Below are 18,547 nucleotides of genomic sequence, written 5' to 3' on the forward strand. Positions count from 1 at the left end.
GCTGGAGGTTGGTCTGGGTGCTGTTCTTCCTGCAAAAGTAAAATTAATGGCCTCTGACAAATAGTATGAATCAATTCTTATCACGAAAGGAGACTCTCACAGTGGAAGCACTAGCTTCTCTGTCCCCTAAGCACGCCCAGAAGATCCCATTTATTAAAAGGGTGTTGGATTTTTCTTTCCTGACTCAGGATTGAAGTTCCCAAGGAGGGATCCTGGTGAGAGCTGGCACCCGAGGGCTATCATTTCTTCTGGCGTCAGGAGAGCAGGGGGAGGGGTGCCCTCACCTGGGTGGCCAGGTGGGCCATGGGGCAGTTAGGAATCCTCGTGTTGAGCAATAGAGACCCACACGGGTGATGTGAGCACAGTGGGCTTTCTCTGCAGGATCTCAACCCCACAGGCTGCAAGAGGCGGGGAGGGCCAGGCAGGAACCACAGGAATCCGTGGGGCCAAAACAGAGCATCTCACGCTGGGACGGGCTGTCAGGGCGCTGCCCTGGGAGAAGTGCCCTCCCCCTGCTCCCTCTTCTTTCCTTCACTTGCTCAAAACAAAGTCCAGGAAAGAGCGTGTGACGGGTCAGGCTTACACCTGTGTCCACCCCTCAGGAAAGCTGGGTGGAGAGCGAGGCCCTCGCCCCGCAGCTTTGATGGAGGGAGGTGTCACCAGGAGTTACCCCGCACCCCTCCCTCAGGGGGAGGCAATTCCCAAAGGACATTGGGCAGCTTCAGGGAGGGGGAGGGGATCCTGGGTGGCTGGAAATGACCCTGTCCCCTACGTGTCACTTGGGACAGGACCACAGTGAGCCTTGGGGGCCAGATTAATGACTCTCAGCTTCCCCGTGGAGGCAGGCGGGGCAGGGGACACAGGACGCATCTTTACGGAAAAGGCAGCTCTCAGGGCTCTGGACTCCGGCTGAAATGTGACAAGGCTGTCCTGGCACGATCATTTTCTTTTACAATGAATATTTATCACTTTCATAATAAAAATGATTTTTCATTTAGAAAACAAAAAGCTACAGCTTCTGCGAGCAGCAAGCCAGAAGTTGAGGCTAATGGGCACAAATGCCTCCGATCACGCCACCCGCACACCTCCAGTCCCCACAGCGGCTCCAGGGCTGTGGTCGGCGCCCGGGGGAGGGGGTTGGAACAGTGAGTCCCATGGACACACCTGCCTCCAGGTGCCCAGCTGGACAGAACAGCCCTTAACTGCCCATAACGAGATTAGATCAGGAACAAATCACTTGCTGCATTTCCCGTGTAGACACAGCTGATATACACACGTCTCGCGGCCGACCTGTCTTGGGAAACAGCGTCATTGTCAGGTTTCCATTTTCTCCGCAGTGGCCTCTCTCTGTAAGGCCCCCCGTGCTGTGTGCTGAGCAGCACGTTTTCGGGGCCTCTCACCCCATTCCCTGAAGAGCAGTATGGAGGCCAGCAGATGTGATCATGTGGCTCGATCCCTGCACACCTCCAGGGGGCCCGTTCCCACCAGAGTGGGCATGGGTGGTGCCCCGGAGTGTGCGGGGCCAGCCTCTACCAGCCGCCCTCCCCTCAGGTCCTCAGGGAGGCCCTCACCCCTCCCAGAGCGTCAGGTCCAGAAGGTCCCTCAGAGTCATCTCATCCGGGGCTTTCGTCTCCATTCCATTCGGGACAACTCTGCTTACAGTGGCCGTGCTGGGCCCCCTGCCCTTGGGCTGGTTGAGACATCACCCAGCAGAGCAGTTCTCAGCATCCCGGGTCCAGTCCACCGTCCTCAGTGAAAGGATGAGGACCTTGAGGCCTGGAGAGGAGGCACGTCTGCCAAGGATGCTCTCCAGGCAGAGCTGGGGACCGTGCAGTGTTTTACAATTTGCAAAGGCCTCTCAGCCCCGTGTTGTCACATCTGACCTTCATGATAGTTGCTCAACGCGGATGACACTGCACTTCACACATCGAAGACAAAACTGACCAGATGATGCGTCATTGTTTCACGTGTCACTAAGAAAACAGTGACAATTAAATTATGAGGCAACGGTGAGACTCCATCGATTATATGACACAACCAGATCCAAGAGACACTAACATGTGAAAACGGCGCACCTTAGACTCAGTGCACTTCAGTGCTCCTCCCGTTTCATAGATTCAGAAACTGATTCCAAGGTCTGGTCCTTTCCCACACACACTGCTGGCCAGAGGACAAGCCTGAGTGTCACCTCAGCCCCCGGTGACCATCACCAGGCTGTGGGGGCGGGGAGATGCGCTGCCCCAGTCTCCCTTCAAGGACGGACGTGCCGCCCAGTGTGGGAGTGTGGTCAGCAGACAGCCCCCCACTTTAACACGACTCCCTAAGTGCACTGAAGAGCAGACAAGTGCGCGGCATAAACACCAGTTCAAGGCTGTGCGGGCTCCTTCCTGCTTTAAAGCAGTGGCCTGGGCTCCATGGAAGCACTGGGAAGTGAAGTGTAGGAGCGAAGGCAGCAGCTGTGAGGGCCTCTCCCCAGGCCAAGTGAGGAGGCCGGGAGTGGGGGCGACAGGGAGGGGAGAAAGGAGGAGAGAGTTCACCCGTCCCCCGTCCACGCCACCTCTGCACTGGGAGCCAAGACACGGAGGTGAGAGGCCGCAGTCCAGTGAAGACCTGAGGGTTCTGCCTCCCCATCGCCTTCTCCAGGATCACAAAACAGGAGTGAGAGACTGACTACTCCTGCTGCAAGAACCACATCTTCCTTCTTTCCCGGCTAAGGCTGTTCTATGACTGCACTGGGTTGTTCATTTGTTCATGCCAAAGATATTTATTGAAGGTCTACTAGGTGCTGGAAATCCTGCAAGGGCTTGAGATGAAAGAGAGAAAACTCAGGCCCCAATCCCTTCCCTTGGGAACTCATTTTTTAGTGGAGGGAAGTTGGGAAATAAAGAAAGATGTAAAATGTAAGGGACGGGCCTCAGACACATGGTTTATCCCACGTCAGATTCCGTCAGCCTCACCTGTCTCCCACGGCAGGAACTGACTCAGCGTCGGTGCACGGGATCTGCTCATCTCCCATTTACCCGGTTGGTGAGGGAGGGATTCTCCCACCCTAAACAGCTATTTTTTTGGTAAGTCTGAAAGTCTGATGTCCCATTAGAGGCTATGATTCCTACACAACTCATGTGTAACTTCAAGGCCTCATTCTCCCCAGGACAAATCTCAGGATGCCCCGTAGATTTCTCCTCCTGAAATTCCAGCAGAAGTGGGTTCTCTACCAGCTCTCAGTCTCCCTTATCTTGCAGTGGGCAACACCAGGGAATGTCAAAAGGCTTGTGAAGTTTATTGATGAGGAAACTGAGGCCAAGGGAGGGAAGATGTTCTGCCCAGTTCACAGGCAGCTGCAGGGCTGGGCCCTGAACATCTGTCTTTGGCTCCAGGAATTCCAATGATGCTTCGCCATTTCCACTAAACGTTGGTGTGAACCCTGAGGTCCTTCTGCAAGAAGAAAGGATGGATAAGCTATGGCAGAGTCTACAAGCTACCTGGATGACTGTGATCTTTCCAGTAAAAGCCTTTTAACCTGCGTTATCTGGGGCATCTACCCCTCTTTCCTTTCTCAGTCTGTGCTGGTTTCAGGAATCCGTGGGCATGGATTCACTTTTGCATCTAAGCCTTCTGTTTGTTTTCTTCTGCCTAATGAAGGAAGGCAAACTAGGGGACATTTAATAACCTGTTTCCACTCTCTGGTTTCATGATATTAATTTGACTACACAGGATCTTTAATGTTTCACCATCACAAAGACTCAATTTCATACATGAATGAGTCAATGTCAAATGGTTGGGGGGGGGGCGTGCCATGTTTTCCTGACACCTCTTAAATGGTTTCTTATTTCGTACTGATACAGATCAGGGACCATGGATTATGCTGACAAGCTCATAAATTATCTGCTACTCACCAACAATACCAAGTCCTGCTTTCTTGATGGAGTGGTTGATGTTGAGTGCAGAGGATGTCCACGAACTTGAAATCGCTTCAATTGTTGTTTACCTGCCAGAGACCTTGAACTTGAGAACTTCCTACTCCACACAGAGGCACAGATGACATGCATGATGGGAGTTCTGTCGAGGGACACAAATTAGAGCAATCAGAGTGAGATGGAAGGAAGGGAAGGATGCATTACTAATTGGGGCATCATTACAGGGGTTCTGAGAAGTTAAAAGAAATACGGTATCAACACTGAAACCCAGAAGTGACAGGCAGAAGTGACCATATTTAGAGCCAGAGGTCATTAACACGGACAATTGACAGGCTTGATGACTCTGAGGGGGAGCAAAATCACTCTGACAGGTGACAGTATGTTAAAATGGCATTTTATTATTTTTTAGAAGCCATCATTTTCAGATGACGACTGCAGGGATCCTTTACGGAGGATAATTGATTGCCTGACAAAGAACCTGTAGCATTTCCTCCCCACAAAAGAAGAGAGAAAAAGCGACAATGCAGCTCTTTCGAGCAGAAAAGGAGCATTTTTCAGAGAAAACATTGCGAAGTTTTTAACAATGAGAGCCGGAGGAAAAACAAATACATTTCTCCTTCTTGACAAATACGATTTAATTAAGAGACTTCAAGCTAGAAAACAAAGTCTTGCCGGTGTCAGGAAAGGAACAGCAGCAGGCTGAGGGGGAGGGCCTCGTTGACAAACAGCCCTGTGTTGTCGGCCCCTTAATTATTTATAAATGTCCCTGTGATGGAATTCCACTGCTTCAGCTATTTTTAGTTAATTCTCTATTTTGTTTTTTTACTCCAAATGTTATTTGTGTTACTTTATTAAATAGTTTAGCCAGCCCACAATAAGCTCAGATGAAACAGAGAGGCTTGGGTTTATCCCCTCCAGGAATTTTAGTAGTTTTAACATTTTGCAGGGATGTAAACCGCGGGCACTGAAGCTGTTTGCTCGGAGGTGCACCTGTGGCTCCCGGGTCCCCACACAGACCTGCAGCCCTGGCGGGATGGGAACTTCCCCACCAGCCAACACTCCCACAGCCCAGTTCTTCCATTCTGACCCCTTGGCTCGTGCTTTCGTGACACCATGGTGCCCTTCCTTCCCAGCAAGGACCACACAAGGCCTTTATTATCTGAGGACAATCTGGACAGATAAAAAGGCGGCTGAGACAAATCCAATTCAACTGGGTACCAAAGCTTCACAGCAAATGTTTTCTATTTCATTGGCTTTAGTTCCTTATCTTTTCTTAATTCTACTTTTCTAGTGTTTACTTTGACCTTTTCTTCTAGTGTCTTAAGGTGGAATCTTAGGTCACTGATTTTTTGATCTTCCTTCTTCTTCAATATACACACTTAAAGCCATACGTTTTCCTCTTTGCACTGCTTTGCCTGCATTCCCTAAAATTCTGATGTTGTATTTTTATTATCATTCAGCAAAATTTCCTTTTAAAATAAATTTATTTGGAAAAAATACTGAGTCTATTTAGAATTTAAAAACAAAGCAAATAATAATTCATTTGGTACACAAATGTGTCCAAAATGATGAAGGAAAAACACGAGTTACTGAGGTTTGGGACACATTACTGTAGCATTAATTTGGAAGAAAAACTTTTTTTGCTTCAAAATTTGTTTAAGAGGTTTTAAAAACCAAGTAATCTCCATCTGTCAGGAGGAAAACTGGACGCTAGTTGAGAATCTCAGTTAAGACACTAGGATTCTGCTTGCTTGTTTTACGCTGAGTTGGCTACCCTATCTGCTTGTAGTGACTAACTGCCCCTCCTTGTCTGGACACCCCTTCCTCCCTTAGGAACAAAACCCCAGCTGTTTAGCAGGCACACAACAGCCCAGGATTAGGACTATGCTTCCAAGCATCCCTTGCAGTGATTTGAGGCCAGGTGAGTGAGCGCTGCCAGTGGACTGTGAATACGGATGAGGAGTGCCCCTGCCAGGCTGTGCCCATGAAGGGAAGCGTGTGCCCGACCCTCACCTTTTCTCTCTTCTCAGTGTTGGGACGCAGACAAGTGTGGGGCATCTGGACCCACTGGATGAAGCCGATGGCCTTGGCATAGTGGAGTGAAGACAGAGGGAGCCTGGGCTCCTGACAGCTTTCTGGGCCAGAACTGCCACTCCAGCTCAGCTGTTCACGTGAGTTAGAAATAAACCCTTATCTTGTAAAAGCCACTGTCTCTTTCACAGCAGCCAAAGCTAAGTCCTAATTCAGAGCCCACAGACACTGGATAAAGATCTTACAGACATTCTGATTCGGGCTGTCAGGACATTTCCCACACAAACCAAAAACTTGAGGGTAAAGGAGCCCAGTTTTTAGAGCTTTTAAACAAAACCCATGGCAGAAGCAGCAGGAGCTGGTTTTGTGAGTGGAAAAACTAAGTCCAAAACAGATGAAATGAATCATTCACCAAAATGAGAAGTAAATTTTGCTACTAACATGTGCAGGTTAACAGTCTACCCCAGACAGCAAATGAGAGACCTAAGGCCACATGCAACCAGGAGATGTGTTGTGACCAGCCCTCAACTCTCTGTCTATGCAGTGGGTTTTTAACATTAAAAATAAAAAGATGCTACAATATGTGTACATTAGATCATCACACTGTACACTTCAGATATCTCACAATTTTAGTTGTTGATTGTATCTCAATAAAGCTGGGGGAAAAAAAAGAGAAGATTTCACTTAAAAATCTAGATTTCCAGCTTCCTCTGAAAAATCAAAGACACTGTAAGCTGGCTGTACCTTCCATCAGGTGACTCACGACCTGGGCAGGTCCCAGCTGCCCTCTCTGGGCTGAACCTGCCACAGTCCTTGGCACTCTCCATTGCCCCTGACAGTCACTATTTATTATCTCTCAGACCACTGGGCTTTTTTTCTTTTCTTTTCTTTTCTTTTCTTTTTTTTTTTTTGGTAAAGACAAACCTCTATATCCACCTCTTTACTAAAAACAACAGAACAAAAGATGAATCAAGAGAGCCATGTGTTTGAAGAAAAGTTGAGCGCCCTGGGTTTCCTCGTGGGAATGAATTCCCTATGAATTTACCATGCAAACAAAATGCAACTGTGTTGAAAAAACGCACTCAGCCGGCCTCCCTCACATACACCTCCTCTCTAGGAGGAGCCCTCTGTAGGCATGTGAGTTTTCCTCCCCTTCGTACAATCTCTGGGTACAACCTCCCTTCTCCTCTCTCAGCTCCTCTAACCAGAGCAGGGTTCCTGGGGCCCCTTCATTCCGGGGAACCTGCTCACACTTTCCAGATGACGTCATCCCAATGAGAGCCAACTCCCTGTTTGGGGGTGTTTTCTCTGACCTTTTGCTTTTTCTTTCTTGGACCCAGGAACCCATCCAAGCCACGCTTGCTTCCCCAACATGTTAACACAAACAGTCTGCTTCACAAACTAAAGAGGCACATGCTACCTTAATTACACGGTTGCTATTGAAACACTCCAGTGACAGACAAAACCCCTCATTTAGGAGGAAAATTAATTGTACACAAACAGGAACACATTTCATCTCGAATTAAAACCTGCGACGCTCCCTTGGCAGAGAACTCCGGCTATTTCTTCTTTCCTGCGTTCCGCGTCTCCTCCCTCCCGTGGGGGATTTTCTTGGCAGTGGGCCCAGGCTTTGAGGCCCCACGAGGGTCTCTCCATCACCTCCCTTCATCCCCGTTCTCCTGCCTTGGTCGAAGCTTCCGTTGCCCCAGCCCACCTGGAGCGGGACCCTCCCTCCCAGCCCTGTCCCTTCCTGTGCCCGGTCCCCTCCCCGCAGCCCCTGAGGAGTAAAACCTGTCAGGTCAGCGACAGCTGCTCCATCGCAGCAGGAGGTGAAGGAATGGTCACACGTGATGAGTAACAGGGAGCGGAAGGCACAACGCGGGGAAGTGCTCACTTTAGCCCAAAGTTCCAGATGGATTGCCGAGCGCCCCAAGTCATGAAATCATCCATCTTCCCCCAACTGAAAAGAGGAATCCGCTGTGGCAAGTTGGAAAAGGGCAGTGAGGAAAGTCCTGCCTCCTCCTCGGAGTGACTCGTGCTCTGGGATGTCCCTGCTCCCGCTACCCAGCTGATCCCCAGGCCCCTGGGGACTGTGCCCGGCAGATGCCCCGGCCCCCGAGGTCTTCCCTGAGGATGGGGGGGGTCACCAACACCCTGACCCGCCACCCACGGGGGCCAGGTGGTCCCTGACCCCACAACTTGCTAATTCACCCTCAGCTCCGAGGAAAGGCAGCCAGGCAGCCTGTGCTTCTTCAGTCCTGGTCACACTCCTGTGTTACAGACACAGAACAGTTCAGTTTTCATCACTTCATTGGGAAGGTCTCAATCACACTCTCCCAGGGATCTGGGGTGGTAGTACATTTTAAGGCTGCCAGAATCTAAGACATACTTGAGAACTTTCCGCCATCCTAATGATGGAACCCTCGGGACAGGCATCAGAGTCCCAGCGTTAGTTGCCGAGGACAGCCCCCACCTCACCTCCACTGTCCATAGCGGCCTGGGAAATACACCCGCTGTTTTTCCCCTCTGCACTGCGGTTATTGTTACCTGAAATATTAGAGAATTTCATCAAATCTAAGATGCCTTGGGAAGAAAATACGGGGCTGTCAGGGAGCCAAGAAGTTCAGACAGAACCCAGAGATGAGGGAGGGGCCGTTCCCAGCAGAGCCAAGGATGGGGATGGGGCGGGGATGAGGTTTTCGGTTCAGGGCAATGGTAAGGACACCCAAAGCTACCGAGAGAATTAAGACTGCCCCATGTCGGGAAACTCACGAGGCATTTTTCAAGGATGTAAGGAGCAGGAGATCTTTCCACTAAGTTACCAGGGCTTCCATGAGAGAGTGGGAGTAATTTCATGAGAGGCCTGACACTGCAGAAAATTTAAATTAATTCTCTGCTTGGCTGATCGTGAAAGAGGATGAGGAAGTGGTTGCCAGAAATAAAAGATAATCAAAACATGTGATTTTGTAAAGAGGCAAAATATGTGCGTGTACGTGTGTATATACACGTAAATACTTGAGAGAGTAAGCCAAAGCAAGGAAGATAAAGAAGTGGGAAAAAAGGCGGGGAAAGAACCCTAATGAAGGGACATTGAGCTTATTCATGTCTTGATAGAGGTTATTCGTTTCTTGATTGACGCAGTGGGACTTCCTCTGACACAATTAAACTTGAAAAGCCACCTTCGGCCTGTCCTTGGAGCCGGAGCTGATAGTCACCTGCGGGTGCTGGCTCTGGAGAGGACCACAGCAGCCCCACAGTGCTCTCGAGGAGCCAGCGCTAAAGCTACATCCACTGTCTTTCGTGCTGCGAGTTCTGCACCCCACACGCACACCGCCTGCATAGGGTTCCCCGACTCACCGCTCCAAAGTGAAAGCAACACTTTCCACCCCTCCCAGCCCCCTTCTCTGGCTTCACAGCTTCACAAATGACGGTGCATGAGATCATTTCACAAGACACACAGACATGGCATTAACTACCATCGCATCCTGTACTGATTCTTCTCCACCTCTTCCAATTATATCGAAGACAACATCTTGTTTTGGTGCTAATATGCCTTTAGCACCTCCCCAAGCCTTGCCTATCATCCTTTGGAACAAAGAAAGAACAGGTCCCAGGCTTCGTGCAGAACGCAGCCCCTCTGTTAAGATGTATTGTTTTTATTTCTATGGTTACCATCCTCCTGCAGCAAGACATGCTGGTTTCCTATTTACACTGGCGATATGGTTTCCCTTCACAAATAAAAGTCTTCTAGTAAAAACAAACACGGGTTTATGTAAAGAAAAATACTGAGTGAATATTCAGCAAACTTCAGGCCAACTACCTGTTGTCGTAAACTGAGTTTTGCTGGAACACTGCCACACTGATTCATTTACATGTTGTCCCTGGCTGAGCTGCTTTCATGATACACCAGCAGAGAAGCTGCAACAGAAACCACGTGGCCCCCAAAGCCTTAAAGAGTTACTCTCTGACCCTTCACAGAACACATGCGCCCACCCCTGGAGTAAGAAATCATCCTGGTGACATGTGGATATGGCCAAGTGGAGATGATGGCCTGGAAATGATTTAAACTGGGTGACCAGTGAGCAACGGTTAGGAGCTTGGGCTGCAGGGTGAGAGAGCACCATGACTTTCCATCAAGTCCCTTCTCCTGACCCATCCTCAGCTTCCTTGTCTGTAAAATGGGAAAACAGGCCCTACCTCATGGAGCTCTCCTGCAGAATAATGAGGCCATCAGGAAAAGGCGCAGGCGCAGAGCAGACAGACAGGAAGTGGCCGTGATAATTATCACAAAACCCATCTCTTACCAGCTGGGATGAGAGTTGCTCGGAGTAGAGGAACGTCCATAGTGTGGGGAAATTATATCAAGAAGCCACTTGGGCTTCGAAAATGTGGGTCCAAAATTAGGAAAATAACAAAGAAACAATTACTCAACATCAGTGGGGAGATGGAGGTGAAATCGGGAGGAAGGACGCAGAAGCACATTCGGTTGCTAGGTAACACATCCTGACGCTGGAGGTGGCAGAAACGGCCAAGGGACTGGAGCATTCATCGGTAAAAATCACCAAAATCACTTCCCTCTGTGTTGTTCCAGAGTCACCAGTAAAACACATCCATTTTGGACTTCCCACAGACGCAGGATTTGAGCACATCTACCAGCCAACACCTGGGTTACAATGAGCTTCTGTGGTCCTTTCAAGGCAGAATTGTTTACGACCTTAACAAATTTGCTGTGAAAATAACAGGCGCGGGTAAGACAAGCTGGGTCCCCAGACCTGGCACTAAGAAACAGAGAGAGTTTCCTGCAACGGGTGAGTTTTCCGAGCTTTGGGCGCTCAGACCATGCTGCCGATCTCCCCTCCAATCAGGTGTGAGCCTTGATCTTTGCCGAGGTCGAGCCTGTCTCTGTCAGTATGACCATCATTTCCCCCGTGTGCCACAACAGTGAGAGGCAACTCTGGAACCCTGAGATGGAGTAAATGTTTATCTTGTTAAAGAATGCCTCCTTTTGGTCCCCACTTCTTCCCGCGACATGCCTGAGACAGCCCTTTCTGGAAAGGTCCACTTGCCCGAGCCCCCAGATTTCCTTTTTGCCCTGACCCATGAGGCTGGGTTTTCCATCCTTTGGCCAATGAAGAACTTTCTAATTTATAGAAACCAGAGCAGGTTGTTACAATTACCTATTAGCTATGCAAAGAAAGAAAGTGGGTGTCCTTCTACTTCTAACCCAGCATCCTCGCTCTCTTCCAGTCAACGGAAAGAGAGAGATGATGCTGATATCCTGCTGGCCACAAGAGGATCTGGGAAATGTGGTCTTTCTTCCAGGCGGCCAGGTTCCCCACCTCTATGAGACACATGAGAGAGGGAGACTGGGGGTGGGGGGCACCCCAAGGCCTCTGTTGCAGCTCAGCAACTCTGCCCTGCCTCCTACGAGGGCAACTGTGGGACAGATGACCCTCAAGCCCAGCACCACTGTGACAGGGCATCTTGGTCACACGAGCCTGGCTAGGTCATCCCTGCGGGAGGACAGCACTCAGATCTGGGCAGGATCAAGCCTTCTGCAAACAACAGGCCAGGAGGGGAAAGGTGAGGAGTGAGGATGGGGAACACCACCCACAAAGGACTTCCCCCACCTCCTGGGACTCCAGGGAGCCCCAGGTCTTCCCTTTGTGCAGCAGGCTCCATCCCCCAGCAGACACCAGAGACAGGGGCTGAGCTGAGAGGCCCCCTAGGGCAGACACTCCCTGCATGGGTTGGAAACTCCACCCTTTGAACGAGATGCTAATTACAGCCCCAAGTGTGCAGTCTGTCACCTGCTAAAATTAGGCTGGCTTATGTTTTTGTCTCCACAGGTACAGCTGAGTTTGGGGAAATAATGCCATTTTTAGCGCTAGCAAAAGTAGGAGATGACTGACTCCTAGATTCTGGAAACCAGGCTATCTGTGCAGGAACTTGTTTCCAGGAGTGTGACCCATGGCGGCCAGCCGATCAGAAGCAGTTCTGACCACCTCACAGCTCAGCAAGGAGTGAGTGATGGTAGGAGGACAGTGTTCCTGGATCAGCCTCAAACTCGGAGATGACTTGCAGAGCTGGGAGCATCAGTGCTTGGCTTCCCAGAGCACAAAGCCTCAGCTCCCAAGGCTGAGAAAAATTTGTCATGAAAGCAGGAGGGAGGCAGTTAAAGCAGGTCCCTGGGAGTGCATGAGGGGCCCCAAATCCCCCAAGAAGGCCTGAAAAGAGGGATGCTGGAATGAGATAGGGAGGAGGGACCTGAAGACAATAGAAGAGACAGGTGAGGGCAGGGGGAGATTGAGAAGTTTCATTCATTCATTCACTCATTCGTCTGATAGATATTGAGTCCGACTGCATGCTAGGCTCTCTGCTAGGTTAAGGGACAGACAAGATCCCTCATTTAATTATTAATTTGATATTCCAACAAACACATACTGAGCCAGACAATGCCCTGATACAACAGTGAACAAAATCCCTTCCCTCCTGGAGCTAAAATTCTAAAGGGTGGTCCAATACCCTCTTCCCCAAAAGCAAATGAACAAACGATGTCATGAACCAGTGATTTTAGTAAAGGAAGCACCCCTTCCTGGGAGGCTAGAGCCCACCAGTGCTAAGAAAGGGGGTGGGAGATGGAGGGACAGGTGCAGTCTTTACGAGAAACCTCCTTCTCTTCTTCAGAGCCCTGAGGACACCCAGTGTTGGCTGCAGCCTGAGAGAGAGACCCAGGGTTCCAAGGCCCCCATTCCCCCGAGATGAGCCCCTCCCAGCACCCGAGGGGATACCCCAGACCAAGAAAACTCCCCCACTGGCCCGCTCCTCCCCTGTGTGCAGCAACCTCTCCACACCATCACGTGTTACTAAGCCCCAAAGCCAGAAGAGTCTCAGCACAGGACTCGGGCTTCTGCGGGACTGACCCAGGATGTATGACATTGTGAATGGAGCAGGATTGGGGGGCCCCACAGTTATAAATTCCTCAGAATTTCCAGAGGGACCTAGCTTTCCCACAAGCTCAGTCTCAGGTTGCCGCTGCTGGGCTCAGAACCATCAGAAGGTTTTGCCGGGCTATGCAGACGTGCCGTGTAGACACCGCACCAGCAGCCTGCAAAGTCCAGACGGCAAGACTCTGCTCGGCTCAGATGCAGAGTTCACCTGGCATGAATATTTCATCACCTGGTCCCTGGAAATTGTGCTTCCATCCTCACTGCTCTCGGATTGGCTCCCTGCCAAGCTCCTCCTGTCACTGGCAGGTGCGCGGGTCACCAGGGACGAGCCTTGGGAAGCTGCTCCAGCCCAGCAGGGGGCAGGTCTGTCCCCATAGCACAGGGTGGGCTCATGTTCAGCTACTCTCTGGCCCCCTGGGAAGGGCCATCATTGCTGCAATCTCTGGTTTTACGGTCCCACCTAAGAGACCAGAAGACTCTCAATCCAGGAATTACGGCTCAAAGCCCCTCATTTTCTCTGCTGCAGGTGGATCCCAGCGAGTAGCATGAACTTGAACACGGTCTGTCTTGGGTCGTAAAGCTACACAGATCCTGCTCATACTCTCCTGGAGGCGGGAGGCCCAGACCCCACCTGCCGACTCTGCAGCCCCGCTCTGCAGGCACTTGGGAAATCAGGGCTTGCCTGTTCTTAGTGGGGGCGGTGGATGAGTCTGGAGCCGAGAGTGGGAGGTCACAGGAGGGGTGGATAGCGTCTGGAAAAGAGGAAGCACCTGGGTGAAGTATTTCCATTTTGCCTTTTTTGGAAGCCAGATGTTGGAATGCCAAGAAATGTGACCTAAGAAGGTTACAGAGTGAAACCATTCATGAGTGTTTTCTGTGCAGGAAGACAGCACATCACAACTGTTAGCTTTCTGAGAGCACAGCCTCTGGAGGAGGATTCTCTGAGTCCAAATCCCAGTCCACCACTTACTAGCTGTGTGACCTTGGGCAAGTCATGTAACCTCTCTGTGCCTCAATTTCCTTGTCTGAAAAATGAGGACAATGACAGTCCCTATTACATAAGACCACGGGACAGATTAGAGCAGGAAGTAGCAGTAAAGTGCTCAGTGGGGTCTGCCCACAGGACGCAGAGTTAAAGTGTCGGTTACTAACACCATCATCATCATCACCACCATCACCACCACCACCACCACCATCATCACGATTGCATTTGGTGATGACACTCTGCGACTTTCATTCCTGGCCTTATCAGCCCCTTGTGGTTTTTTGCTGCTTCCTGTGGTTCAGACTTTTACCTGCAGAAACGTAGGCTGAGAAGGATGCTCTAAAGTCATCTCCTTCATCATCATCACCATCAGCAGCCTCAGAAGTTACTGGGCCATGGCAGGTGCTAGCCCATCATCCCTCAGATGGAGACACTATACAGTGTGCAGAGCACATGATTTCTCATCCATCTTCCCAGCATTAGCTGATCTTGAACTCTGCCCTTGCCTCACCCTGGTCTTCCTGCCTCCCCTCCTGCTCATGAACAACCCCTCCTCCCAATACAGGTGCAGTAAGAGGGACCCTTTCAATGCCTGAATCAGATCACAGCACCTCTCTATGTAAAACCCTCCAGTGCCCCCCCTCCCGGGGGCTGACAGGTCAGGCCAAGCCTCCTCTCAGTTCCCATATCTGCCCACACTCCCCTCCCACCAGCTGCCCTGCCTATCACTGCTGTGTCTTACATTCCTTGAGCTTGTCCCACTTCAGGTCCCAACACCAGGAGTAACCTTCCCTAAATACACCTGCCCTCAGCTGCCTCCTTCTCATCTGACAAGACGGATCAAGCGGCCCTTCGTCAAAAGGCCTCCCAACTTCCCAAAGTCGGCCACCCCTCCTGTGGGTCACATCACTCCTTTCCTTCAGAGGACTCCTCATGGTCCGCCAGTGTCCTGCACTTACTTCATTTACACATTTTTCTCTCTCTCCCCCATTCAAATGTAAGTTTCAGGAGGACAGGGACACTGGTCACCACTGCATCCCCAGCACCCAGGAGAGGCTCAGGAACATTTATGGACAAATGATGAATCTCAGTGGCCCAGGCTGGGGGCGAGGGGAGCAGTGTGTCATCATTCTAACGCACAGTCATAACAACAACATCACCTTGTGTTTACAACCTGCAGGTACTTCAGCATCTGCCATCCCTGAAAGAGAAACCTAGGCATTCAGCCAGAAAAGGAAGGGGAGAGGAGATTTCAGAACGAGGGAACTTTCCAGCATTGAGCGAAAGCATGTGTTTCTTCCTGGCCTCAAGATCAAAGAGGGTACTCAGAGGAGAAAGCCTTGAGAAGCCAGTGCCGTCTTCTGGAGATGGGCCCACAGCAGAGTGTCGGGGAGTCTGCAGTAATGGAGGCTTTGGGATACAATTTGTTTTTAATTAAGCAGCAGCAGGAGGAAAGAGCAGCAGGCCCTGAGCCCAGGGCTTGGGAAGGCACGTCTGCGTCGTGGGCCTCCCGACAGCAGCCACCAGAGCGGGCGCACCCTGCGGGGGCGGGGCAGGGGCAAGCAACCTTGTCTCTCGAGAGCTACTGGAAGCAAAGCTGCCGATCACAGGCTAAATCTCAAAGCGGCCCTACAGAAATCTCTCCTCCTAAACCCAAAGCCCCGATTCCAGGGCGGCCTCTTGACCAGATTCGCCTGTGCCGCTGATGGGCGGCCCGCGGACGACAGCGGGCTGAGCTCACGGGCACTGACCGGGTGGGCGTGCGGGGTCCCGAGCGCTCCTGTGCACCGACTCGCTGAATCCTCATCTGGACGTGGCCACACGGACCCACCAGGAGCCGCAGGTCTCAGGGCAGAGTCAGGCAGGGCCGACACCCCGCCCCCGGGGGCCGGTGACACCGCGCCAGAATCCCAGCCCACAGCACTGACTGCTGGCTGTGCCCTCGTGGGTGGAAGAGGGGCCTTGGTGACAGCCCCAGACACACACATTGCTCCTGACACCTCTTTCCAGAAAATAGTCCTTCTCTCCAGAGACAGGGAATCCATTGCAATTGGACATTGAAGAAGACTTTTCTGGAGGACTTGGAATTTTGGCTGAAGTCCCAAGGCTGGAGGCATAACCCACTCATTCTAAAGACAGTGCTGGAAACACCCATGCCTGCCAGCAACCCCCACCCCGACGTGAGAGAGGAGGGACGTGCGGAAGGAGATTCGGGGCGGGAATTCACAGCAGGAGACGCTCTTAGGCCCAGAACAAGTGAGGCGAGGGGAGCTGTGAGAGTCCCCAGAGAGGCTGGGGAGCTACACGGAGAGTGTGCACCCCTCTCTCTCACAGTGAACATTCTCAGGGCTGCACAAAACTGAGTAGAGGGAGGCCTCCCAAGAGCCTGGCCTGGGTTCCCTGCAGCTTGGAGGGAGGCCAGCTCATCCTGGATCCCTGGGGAACTGTACAGTTGCTAAATCAACCCATCCTGAAGCCCACCTCATGACTGGTCTTCGTCGTGGGCGATAATGAATTCCGTCACCATGTGAGTCAGGTTCCTTGCTTGCACTTGGAGCCAAAAGCAAGCTAATGAACACAGCATCCCTTCAGAAAGCCTTCTCTAACCCCCAGCATCCAGCAACCCCTCCCTTCTCTGAACCTCAGGACCTCTCACTGCACTAACCCACCGCATCTATGCGCTATTTATACCCATGTTCAAGTCCCGCATCAGCCAGGGGTTCCTTGAGAACAAAATCTGACTCATCTCTCTTCTCCTTAACCAGGGCCCTACTACGTATAGGTGCTTTGTGGACTTTACTGTACAAATGAATGAATCATTAGAAGCTGGGCATCTCTACTTTACTTTTAAATCTAGATAGATGAGTTTTCTCGATTTTGTTTTTAAAGAAACACATCAGTGTTATAAATGGCTCTTTCAGAATTTATGGCAATATTTTGATGCCAACAGCAGTGGATATTAAGATGTTTTATTGTAATAAACTGCACGTCCATAAAAGCCCCTCCCTCCTTTTCCCCAGGTGATAGCATTTGAAGATGCAAGAATTTCCTGCCAGCAAACATCTAAAGTTCACACAGCCTTTAATAGACGTAGCCCATTCTGACAAATAGACCTGGACAGATGGCTAGAGATAAAGCTCCATTTGGACCCAGGGGACTCGGGGCCACCAATGAGTCTCAACGACAGATCTGCTCACTGATTGTGTGGGCTGCTCATCCTTATCCGGGTACAGCCCATGCTGAGCTCCCTGGGCTACCTTGGAGCTGGGGATTCAGGAAGGGCCATGACCAGTGGACATGCCGGGACCTGCTGTACAGATGGAAAGAGGCCGTGGGAACCAAGGGCGGGGACAGCACTCAGCATCAGGACCATGAAATGCCAGGTTCTGAAATCTCCATCTCTCCCCAGAGCCGGCCCCCACATAGTCTTCCCCATCACTGTAAATGGCAATCCCGCCATCCCAGTGTTCAGCCACATCTGCCCCAAACATCACGGTCCAAACATCTGGCATCTCTTGCTGAATTATTACAGGTGCGTCCTAGCTTCCACTCTCGCTCTCCGTACAGTTAATCCTCCACCCACAGCCAGAGGGAGCTGTCATCAGATCCCCTCTCCAAAACCCTTCAGTCAGGTCCTACAACATCAGAATACAATCTGAATTTCTGTATCATGTCCAGGTTTGCCTATGGCTTTCCCAAAAGTTGAAAGTCCTGCTTCCTCACCAGCCAGGGAGCCGTCCTAATAGACATTTCTGGGAGCCTTGGCCCTGATCCTTTCACCACTCCTGGTGAGTCAGTAGGACAGAATGACTAGAGTCCAATTTGGCAAATGAGGAAACTGAGGCATGGCCAAGGTAAGTGACTCACCTTTCTTCAAAGGGCTCATTACCATGGGGTGATGACAGGTGGTTACAGTGTGGGCCTGAGCCAGCAGCCTAGGCTGGGTCCCGACTCCACCACTTTCAAGCTGAGACATTACTCACCTCTGTGTGCCTCGGTTTTTCCATCTGTAAAATGGGTGATGAGCATAACTGACCCGTGGCTTTTTATGAGTGTGAGGTAACCCAGGCATCACCATGGGGAGGAGCCTGACCCTGGAACCAGACGGCCGCTCAATGCACCAGCCCCTCCACGCGCTCCCTCTAGACCACGGGCACCTCACCCACTGCCATCTGCAGATGGAGACAGCGGAGCGCCTCCGCACAGGGTTCTCATCAGGACTGAATGGTTTAATGATTACGTGGCTTAAAATGTTTATCAAGTTGTTACTGTTTTGTAAAACAACCAAAGCAGGGCCTCCACAGAGCAAGCACAACATATTAGTTAAATAAATACATTCACAAAGTGCATGAAAAGTGCTCAGACTGGTGCCTGATGCCTGTGCATGCAGTGAAGTTTAGCTGCTCTGATTTTTATTGACAAAGTAAGACCAGACCCGGGAGCCACCTAGACCTTCCTCTCCCCTCCTGTTCACATCACAGCCCCAAGGCCCAGGCATCCAGGCTCTTCTGTCCACCTGGACTGTCCCTCCTCTGAGGCCACCTCTGCACTCTCTGCCCCCATCTCCCCACCCCCGCTCTCCTCCAGACACTGTCATATACACACACACACACGTGCTCACACTCACAATCATTCACACTGGGCCTCAAGCATGAGCAGGATGT

General features: G+C 51.1%; 1 long non-coding RNA gene across 4 annotated transcripts in view; it reads right to left on the bottom strand.

The window, feature by feature from the left end:
• Positions 1-578: 578 nt before the first annotated feature.
• LOC140687451 (uncharacterized) overlaps positions 579-18,547 on the bottom strand; it is a 44,484-nt gene continuing 26,515 nt past the window's right edge. For 3 of the 4 annotated variants that reach the window (XR_012061786.1, XR_012061789.1, XR_012061788.1), the window contains 2 exons: positions 3,897-4,059; positions 3,262-3,435 (listed from right to left, as the gene is read on the bottom strand). This is a non-coding gene — a long non-coding RNA (uncharacterized lncRNA). Of the gene's footprint in view, positions 2,804-2,957; positions 3,436-3,896; positions 4,060-18,547 lie in introns of those variants that run through there. The other variant, XR_012061787.1, reaches the window with a different exon arrangement.

The sequence above is a fragment of the Vicugna pacos genome, chromosome 19 (genome assembly GCF_048564905.1).
Source record: "Vicugna pacos chromosome 19, VicPac4, whole genome shotgun sequence".
NCBI classification, from domain to species: domain Eukaryota; kingdom Metazoa; phylum Chordata; class Mammalia; order Artiodactyla; family Camelidae; genus Vicugna; species Vicugna pacos.